This window comes from Portunus trituberculatus, unplaced genomic scaffold (assembly GCF_017591435.1).
Source record: "Portunus trituberculatus isolate SZX2019 unplaced genomic scaffold, ASM1759143v1 PGA_scaffold_271__1_contigs__length_14107, whole genome shotgun sequence".
NCBI classification, from domain to species: domain Eukaryota; kingdom Metazoa; phylum Arthropoda; class Malacostraca; order Decapoda; family Portunidae; genus Portunus; species Portunus trituberculatus.
Window position 1 is genome coordinate 1171 of NW_025541439.1, and position 10354 is coordinate 11524.

At 42.0% G+C, this 10354-nt stretch overlaps 1 pseudogene; it reads right to left on the reverse strand.

Annotated features, from left to right (window-relative positions):
• Positions 1-5424: 5424 nt before the first annotated feature.
• On the reverse strand, positions 5425-9737 carry LOC123500445 (annotated as a pseudogene).
• Positions 9738-10354: the final 617 nt, after the last annotated feature.

A 10354-nucleotide genomic window follows, 5' to 3' on the forward strand; every position in this document is an offset into this window, starting at 1 on the left:
CCTTGTAGCAGCCAAGACGAAAGCAACGATTGGGGAAGGACTCAGCTACGAGATATGGCTAAAGATATAGAAACACTCATGTCTAAGCTTGTAACAAAGGACAAGGAAGAAGAGCTGTTAAATGCACAGGTAAAAACAGCTTACTCGTTAATTCAGCTCCTCCAACAGCGTATCAGTGATTTAGAACAAGAGAACATTAGAAACAACAGACGACAGGATACAACTTCACATGCTACAATACCCTTGGGGGACACTAACACACCACGAGTTCTTCTCTCCAACCTGAACGACAATTGTGTGGCAAATATAGACTTATTAAGAAGCTGCTTGAATGAAAAATTACATACTCTTCCGTCCGAGTGTGTCCTTCTTGGAAGATTACATGATATCTTGGATAAGTTACCCCCTGAAGTAATTCTAGATCATTTAAGATGCTTAATCAGTGACTTCAAAGAAAAAAAATTGTGAAATAAAAATTTTGTGTGTCAAGTGGTGCCAGTTCCAGAGCCTCAAGAAATTCAGGCTAAAACTAAACATTACAATGAACAGCTACTTGAGTGGCGAGAAAAGAATGGAATAAGTATTGTAAAAACAGAAGCAGAGTTTACGCTCGGATCAGGAAATGATGACAAATGGTATTTTGACAGAGGAATGTCAACCGTGTATAATCAACACAATGGGTGTGATTAAGCTCCGGAGTGTACTTGAAAAACAGTGTTCAGAATTTCGTTTATGCAAAAAACTGGGCAAATATCAAAAGAAATCCATATATATCCAAGAATTCGAGGAGCAGAGATGAGCCTGGCAGCTACAGACCTCAACCTCAAGGTACTACTCCATCCATAAGCCGCGCCGCTGCACCCACACACAGACCTTCACTGCTGCCTTATCTCACTCAGCAAGGTACATACCCCAGGTTGGTAGCCCATGCTAATTCTCCCCAAGCCTCATATTCCAGAGTATTGACATGTAATCCCCCACCATGATTAGATTCTCCTGAATGAGTCATGAATATCCATTTTTCTTTACTTTAAGGGAGGAGGAAGAAGGAAAGGAGGATTAGATAGTGGAAGAAAAGTGGAAGATAGGGAAGATATTAGGGAAAAGCTTAAAACCTACTGAGAGGAAGAAGAGGAAGGAAGACTAAGAGAAGAAGATAGGAAAGAGATAATGAAGAGACTAGGACTGAAAGAATGCCAAGGAAGCTAAGAGGAGGAGATAAGGAAGAGGCCAGGGAAAGGTTAGAGCGTGCAGGGAAAGCTCGAAAGGAGACTATGGCGAGGCGGCGTCTGTGGGTGAGCCGCCACACTTTATAAAGGCAATTACAGGGAGGAGCAATAAAATGATACGCCGCTGAGAGGAGGCGGCGGCCAGGTGTCGCATGCCTCGTATGATTACACACTATTTGCTTAAGGAACTGAAATATGTAAAAAAAACAAAGGGTTGTTTTGGTGTTTTCAAGCATTTTATTCACCAAAACTCATAATGGGAGGCGAAACAAAATTATACACATTAATTGTTAAAACGTCTTACTTATGTGTTTTTAAGGTGTTTTATGAAAAAACAAAAAATGTCGATTGAAAATTTTGCATATTCAAGTCATATTACATTGTTACGCTTCAAAATTATAAAAACGATGAAACTATGCCGATCTAGAGAAACGAAAAATAGTAACAAAAACGTGTTAATTTGCTGGTTTTCAGGTTTTTATGCAGTAAAACTCAGAAATGCAAGAAAATAAAACTATATAAAGAATATTTGTTAAAGGAAGCGATATATGAAGAAAACTAGGATATTTCGTTGTTTTCCATCATTTGGGAACCACAATTCAGAAATGCAAGCAAGAGAAGTCTGTACACTATATTTGTTAAAACGTCTTATTTATGTGTTTTGAAGGTGTTTTATGAAAGAAAATATCTCGATTGAAATCTTCCATACACAAGTAATTTTACATTGTTATGCTTCAAATCTATAAGATTGATAAAAATAAGCCAATATAGAAAAGAAAAATTAAAGGAACGAAAGCGTGTTATTTTAATAGTTTCCAGCTTTATATGCACCAATCATAGAAATCAAAGTAGAGCGCGTATATAGACACTAATTGTTTAAGGAACTGAAATATGTATAAAAATGGATAATTTTGGTGTTTTCAAACATTTATGCACCAAAACTAAGAAATGCAGGCAAAACAAAAACATACACAATATTAGTTAAAAACGTCTTATATAAATATATCTAAAGTTTTCTTTTTATGAAAACAAAAACTATCTCAATTTAAAATGTTGTATATTGAAGTCATTTTACATTGTTACGCTTCAAAATGATAATATCGATGACACTATGCCGATGTAGTGAAACGAAACAAAAGTAACAAAACTTGTTATTTAGGTGGTTTTCAGGTTTTTATGCACCAAAACTCAGAAATGCAGGCAAAACGCGTATATACACCCAGTTACTTTAAGAAACTGAAATATGTAAAAAAAAAATGGTTTATAATAATAATGATATAATAATAATAATAATAATAATAATAATAATAATGATAATAATGATAATAATGATAATAATGATAATAATGATAATAAAGATAATAATAATAATGATAATAATGATATTAATGATAATAATAATAAAAATGATATTAATAATAATAACGATAATAATAATAACAACAATAATAATGATAATAAAAATAAAAACAATAATACTAATAAAATTATTATTATTAATATTATTGTCATTTCTATTACTACAAGTAACAACTACTACTACAACTACTAATTCTACTACTAGTACTATTACTATTACTACTCCTGCTACTACTACTACTACTACTACTACTACTACTACTACTACTACTACTACTACTACTACTACTACTACTACTACTACTACTACTACTACTACTACTACTACTACTACTACTACTACTACTACTACTACTACTACTACTACTACTGCTACTACTACTACTACTACTACTACTACTTCTAATATTAATATTAATTTTATTATTATTATTATTATTATTATTATTTATTTTCATTATTTTTTTTATTAATATTATTATAATTATTATTATAATTTCACAGGAATTTATGGGCTAAAGGGGATACTTTATTATTGTTATTATTATGATTATTATTATTGTTATTATTATTATCATTATTATTCATATTATTATTAATATCATTCTTCTTCTTATTATTATTATTATTATTATCATTATTATTATTATTATTATCATTATTATTATTATTTTTATTATTATTATTTATATTACTATTTTTATTATTATTGTTAATATTATCCTTATTGTTATTAATATTAATATAAGTATTATTATTTTATTATTATTATTATTATTATTATTATTATTATTATTATTATCTATTATTATTATCATTGTTACTATTATTATTATTATTATTATTATTATTATTATTACTACTACTACTATTAATATTATTATTATTACTATTATTATTATCATTGTTACTATTGCTATTATTATTATTATTATTATTATTATTATTATTATTATTATTATTACTACTATTAATGTTATTAATTTTATTGTTATCCTTATCATTATCACTATTATTAATATTAATGTTATATTTTGATTGTTATTTTGATAATGATATCAAAAATAATAATGATATTATTAGTATTATTGTAATTAATTCTTAAGAAAACCTTACCACAATATTTTAAAGGCATAAGTGACAGAGAAATGACTGATATTGCCCACTGTTAGTATCATTCTTAGAGAGAGACAGAGACAGAGACAGAGACAGAGACAGAGACAGAGACAGAGACAGAGACAGAGAGAGACAGAGACAGAGACAGAGACAGAGACAGAGACAGAGAGAGAGAGAGAGAGAGAGAGAGAGAGAGAGAGAGAGAGAGAGAGAGAGAGAGAGAGAGAGAGAGAGAGAGAGAGAGAGAGAGAGAGAGAGAGAGAGAGAGAGAGAGAGAGAGAGAGAGAGAGAGAGAGAGAGAGAGAGAGAGAGAGAGAGAGAGAGAGAGAGTGTTTACAGTAATTTTTTATTTCGTTATGGAATACGACTACCTTACTAGTATTACTACTTCTTTTATGTTATAGCCTATAACGCTTTTCGGTATACTTGAAGAGTAAAAATATCATTATATTATTACCAATATTTTCATGATTATTATTATTAATATTTTTTATTATTATTATTATTATTACTCTTATTACAATTATTATTATTATTATTATTATTATCATTATTATTATTATTATTAATGATATTGTCATTGTTTTTATTGTTATTATTTTTCAATAAAACCTTGAAAATATTTTCGAGGAGAGAGAGAGAGAGAGAGAGAGAGAGAGAGAGAGAGTGAGTGTTTAGAGTAATATTTTTGTACAGAGAGAGAGAGAGAGAGAGAGAGAGAGAGAGAGAGAGAGAGAGAGAGAGAGAGAGAGAGAGTGTTTACAGTAATATTTTTTTTGTAGTGCAATACGACTACACTACTACTATCTATACTTTTGTCCTTATGGTGCAGCCTATAGCGCCTGTAGGTATACCTGGAGTGTATGGGAAGCACAATGACTGTCCAGCGTCCACCCTTTAGCGTACAGATAATTTTAAATATATTGGTACTTATATCACTTCACCTCCACCTAGAACATGTCTACCATGATGACATGCAGCTAACTTCAAACCACTCGAAAAAAAGGAAAAACCTCGAAGATGGCACATGGTGGGATTCGAACCTACACATGGATGTCTGCTCCATCCCACGTTCACAACCATATTCACTACTCTTGGCCTATCCTGCTTTCGCTGATACTAGTGAATTTTATTGCCAATTCACTATTACCAAAGCCCTCCAGCCAGGACTGTCTAGGAAAAACAGATTAAAATAATTAGAAAGTGAATGAAAATAAGAAGAATGGAAGCATATTGATAAAAAAGAGAGAGAAGAGCGGAATCACGGGCGTTTTCGTGGCCCAAGGGTCTGTAAGCTCATGTGTTTGAATCTTGGCCACGGTCGGAGGGTAAAAACAGCATTCACTTGGGGTAAGGGTTCTTTAAGGTGTGGGATTTCAGATAGATGGCTCCCAAAATACCTCTTTTGGCCCGTAGAACCCCGTAAAAAGCCCATATTGCATAACAAATATCTCTACTAAAGTATTGGCGGTGGCTCAGTAGAGAAGAGCAGGACCCGTACCCCTGCTGGCCGCCTCCCGCTACTACATACTAGTAGTACTCTTGGCATATTCTGCTTTCGCTGATACTAGTATTTTTCATTGGCAATACACACTATATAGAAAATGGATATTTGAAATGGCGCTATTCCCAGGTCCATTAAGCCGGGACTGTCTTGGACCTCAAACCCACAAAACTGTACACAAAGGAGAACTGTAGCAGGGCGTAACTCGAAACACTGTTCTTCCAATTGCAGTTTATTACAGAGCACAGAACTAGCAGCACAGCTGGCACCACAGTCTTGGTGATCACACGTCTCCAACGTCGTGTCTCCCTCCTCTCATGGCCGTCTCCTCCACTGGCACGGTGCCAACACATGTAGGGAGTCCGACGCACTCGTAAGGGCCCACAACTCGCCCACACTGGCTCCTCGTGCTTGATCCCGTCGCTCTTGCCTCCCCTGCGGCACGACCTCGCACACAATCTTCGCTGGACAGAACAGGGGTAGTGGTGTGTATGGCGGCTGGTGTCCGTCTCCCGCTGCGCTGGCTAGCCTGAAAAACTTCGCCTCCTCTCATAGCTGCCGGCAAGAGCCACGTCAGTTTGGGGGGTAAACTACCTTAATTTAACCACAAACGAGCGGTAGTGAGCCAACAACACTCCGTCAGTCCACACTCCCCCCTGATATCTAAATCACCCAGGCACTCAGTCACCCATCTACCACAAGCCCTCAATCACACAGCAGACACCTGGTAGATTGTTTGATTCTAGCAGAACGCCTCAGCACCACACTCCCAACATCTTCACCGTTTCTCTCCGGGTCCTCCTCCTCACGCTGCTCTTCTGGAGTAGGAAACGTAACCACCAGATCCTCGCCGTTATTGTCCGAGTTGCCTACTACTCTGTCCTGGTGTCTTGGTGGTGAAACGCGATGTCGCAGATCACGAACGTGACGAGGTGTACCATCAACTTCGGCGACTTGATCCGATACCACTCCAGTCACGACGCCCTCTTTGTATTGCTCGTCGCAGCGCACGCCGGGAGGCTTTACCCAAACTTCTTCTCCTACATGGAGAGGGTTGTTTTCTACTGCAGGGTTGCTTCTGCTCGCGTCTTCTCCCCGCACTCACCGAATACCCGTACAACATGTTCGCAGGCGCAGAGGTAGGCGAGCAGTCATCCCCGGGCGTGATGTTGTAGAGGTACACCGCTTCTGCTATGGAGCATCCTTTTCTTGCCACGATGACCTTCACTGTCCTGTGACACCTCTCAACGACACCATTTCCAGACGGTGAATACGCTCCCCGGAAGTGCATATTCACGTTCCAACGCAAGGCAAACTGAGCGAACAACTTGCTGCGGAAGGCGGTGTCATTGTCAGTCAGAATCTCGTCCGGAGCCCCGCGCTCACAGAAAACTGCTTCCAACTGCTCGATGATGTTATCGCTCGTTTGTAGCCTCAGCGGGCGCCAGATGGTGAAGCGAGAAGGCCCGCAGTCGATGAGCGTGAGATATGACCTTCCTCTACAGTGCGTGATATCCATCCCAACCCGCTGCCAGATTCCCTCCACCGACAGGTTGCCTTTACTCCACTTCACTGGGTCTATAGACTGGCATATCTGGCAGGAAGCGACAACAGCACGCACCTGTCCTTTCGTCACTGCCGCGTTGACTCGTTTTACAAAGTACAGCGTTCTTCTTACCCCAGGGTGGCCACGGGAATGGTGGATGTCTGTCACTAATTGGTCAAGGGGCGTTTCGACAGCTGCCGCACACACTGGCGGTGGTTCCATGACGTTGGCCGCGGACGTCCTTAACCATCGCTGTGGCACGCGGGTGAGGACATCTGCCTTGTTCTCGCTTGAGGGCACCAGAGACACTGTGAGGACGAGTCCGCACTCCTTAACCAGAGACATCACGATCTCGAGTCGTCGGCGAATCAGCATCTCGCTGGCAGCTTTTGTTTTTAGCCTTGCTCGTCCAGTGAGGCAGTCGTTAATCCAGCGGTGGACAGTAGAGGAATCAGTCACCAATTCAACCTTACTCATCTTCCATGCCAGAGCATCAAGTTCAGCCATGTTGATGTGGCTGGCGCCGTCAGGACGCAACCAGCAGGCGTCCTCGACGATCTTACCTTCCACCTCGACTGCTGCTCCCATAGCTAAGGAGCTAGCGTCCACCCACACTTTTCCCTCTGTTCCTCCTACATCCCATCTTCCTCGAACAGGGTCGTCCTTCAGTACCTTCCCTGCTATTTCCTCCAGGATACTTCGCAGGCCGGCATCGACGACGATGTCATCCCAGGTGTGCGTAGCCGCGTTAGCTCTTCTTTTCACGTAGGCCGCTGCCGCTCTCAGCCACCCACACACTGGAAAATGGCCAGTTAATTTGCCGCAGTAAGAAAATGCTGTTCGCCGCGTCAGGCGGGTAGGCACACCACCCACCTTGCCATCACGTCCCCAGAGCAGCATGCCACTCTCCCCCCAGACCCTCAGGCCCAGCACTCGAGCGCCCTCTGTAACGCGCTCATAAGCCTTGGTGGTTAGGCCGTAGCGATGAAGGTGCTCCGCCACCCGACGAGCCGTGACGATGTCCTCGTTAACGTAGACAACACCAATGTAGGCCGAGGTCCCACGTTTCACGTCGGGGTCTTGTGATAACGCAGAGCTGAGGACAGTCTTCATTATTAAGGGGGCGACGTTCAGACCAAAACTAGACGTGTGAGGCAGTACTTTCGCCCTTTGTACATAACAGTCTGATATGGCCAGAGCGACTCGTGAATGTGCACTTGTAAGTAGGCATGCTTAAGATCTATGATGGACACATTCTTACCTTGCTTCCGCCACTCTCTTAGTCTGTCGGCGCAGACATCAGAATCTGCCGTGTAGGTGTCTATATGAGTGTTCAGCTCCTGAAGTCAAGAACAGGCCTCACCTTTCCTTTGTTGTGCTGCACAACTGCCATAAGAGGAATCAGTCCTTTTGCAGGACCGTGCTTGTACTCGTCGTGCGGCACCAACCATCCGTCTGTTATCCACTTATCCACCTCCTCCTCATACCGCGATCTTATTTCACTTGGCACAGCGTACTCCTCCACCTTGTTCAGCAAGACGCCGGGCTCGTCTCCCCCCGACCACTTCCACGCCGCCGTCCAGGTGTTACTTGCAGTATCATAGGCAACACTGAAGTCCTGTTCATCCACTTGTATGTCAGTGGTAGCGCCGGCAACCGCGCAGATCGGCGCGTCCTCGACACCGAACCGTACTTGCCGGTGCGCATTGACAGCAACTCCCCCCCAACGCCACAACACCGTTCATCCCTAACACGAACGGGAACCCCAGGGGCTTGTCACTCACCACAAACACTTACGTCAACAGAGGCACCGCTGTCACCACAGCGGTAGCACCTCACACCATGTCTTGAAGTGCGTCCAGCGCTCCTCCGGCTCCTGCCACTATAGGTGTCTTGACGAGCCAAGCAGTCTCTGGCAAAGTGGTTCACACCATTGCAGACGAAACACCGTTGATCTGGGCCAATGTCCGTATTCCCAGCCCTGGCGCCGAGACATACTTCATGGACACCACCGGCACCGATGTCATGGACCACTGCCCTCGTCCGCGCCAGGATTTGAGGCAGGTCAATTGTCTCCATCCGCGAGCCCGCTCTCGGTAGTCGCCTGATGCCTTCCGGAAGACCAGCGACGAAAGCACAGACGAGTCCCTTCTCGGACATACCTCCGAACAGTGATGCCAGGCGGCGTAACTCCGCCAAAAAGACATCCGGACTCTCACCAGCTTGTAGTTTCCGGCAGATGAACTGTTCGTATGCGATATACGAATCCACGGCAAAAGCGCCCACAAGCGCCGCCTTGATCTTCTCAACTTTCTTCCTGTCCGCCTCTGCAAGCTGCAAGTATACGGCGAATGCACCTCCCGACAGACGCAGAGGGATAACACTGGCCACATCACTGACGTTGCGCAGCTTACAGATGAGCTCGAGCTTTTCTATCCATTCCACCACTGACTGCGCGCCTGAGCCGTCGTACTCCGGTATCAGTCTCAGATCAAGGAAGGGCTGGTCTGCCATAATGCCTAGATAGCTTGTAGCAGGGCGTAACTCGAAACACTGTTCTCCCAATTGCAGTTTATTACAGAGCACAGAACTAGCAGCACAGCAGGCACCACAGTCTTGGTGATCACACGTCTCCAACGTCGTGTCTCCCTCCTCTCATGGCCGTCTCCTCCACTGGCACGGCGCCAACACATGTAGGGAGTCCGACGCACTCGTAAGGGCCCACAACTCGCCCACACTGGCTCCTCGTGCTTGATCCCGTCGCTCTTGCCTCCCCTGCGGCACGACCTCGCACACAATCTTCGCTGGACAGAACAGGGGTAGTGGTGTGTATGGCGGCTGGTGTCCGTCTCCCGCTGCGCTGGCTAGCCTGAAAAACTTCGCCTCCTCTCATAGCTGCCGGCAAGAGCCACGTCAGTTTGGGGGGTAAACTACCTTAATTTAACCACAAACGAGCGGTAGTGAGCCAACAACACTCCGTCAGTCCACAAGAACGTGACTTGGCCGCAGCTTTAAAAATAAAACATTACCATGATTCACGGAGCAAATTACCCTAAAAATTACTAATAACTAAATCTAAACAAACATTACGTTTGCAAAAAAGAAAGTAATATAATAATTATTTTATCATAAACAACAAAATATGTAAATATTCTTTAAACAATAAAAAATAACTAAAAATAACCTACACCCTACAAGAAAAGATAGAGAAATGAGAGGAATTAGACGACAGTACTCTCTGTTCTTGCCGTCAGATATCCACATCACAGCGATACAGCAGGGATGGTGGGGAACATGACGGCACTAGTAACAGTAGTGGTAGTAGTAGTAGTAGTAGTAGTAGTAGTAGTAGTAGTAGTAGTAGTAGTAGTAGTAGTAGTAGTAGTAGTAGTAGTTGTTGTTGTTGTTGTTGTTGTTATAGTAGTAGTAGTAGTAGTAGTAGTAGTAGTAGTAGTAGTAGTAGTAGTAGTAGTAGTAGTAGTAGTAGTAGTAGTAGTAGTAGTAGCAGTAGTAGTAGTAGTAGTAGTAGTAGTAGTAGTTGTTGTTGTTGTACTAGTATTAGAAATAAAATCAGTAGTAGTAGTAGTTGTAGTAGTAGTA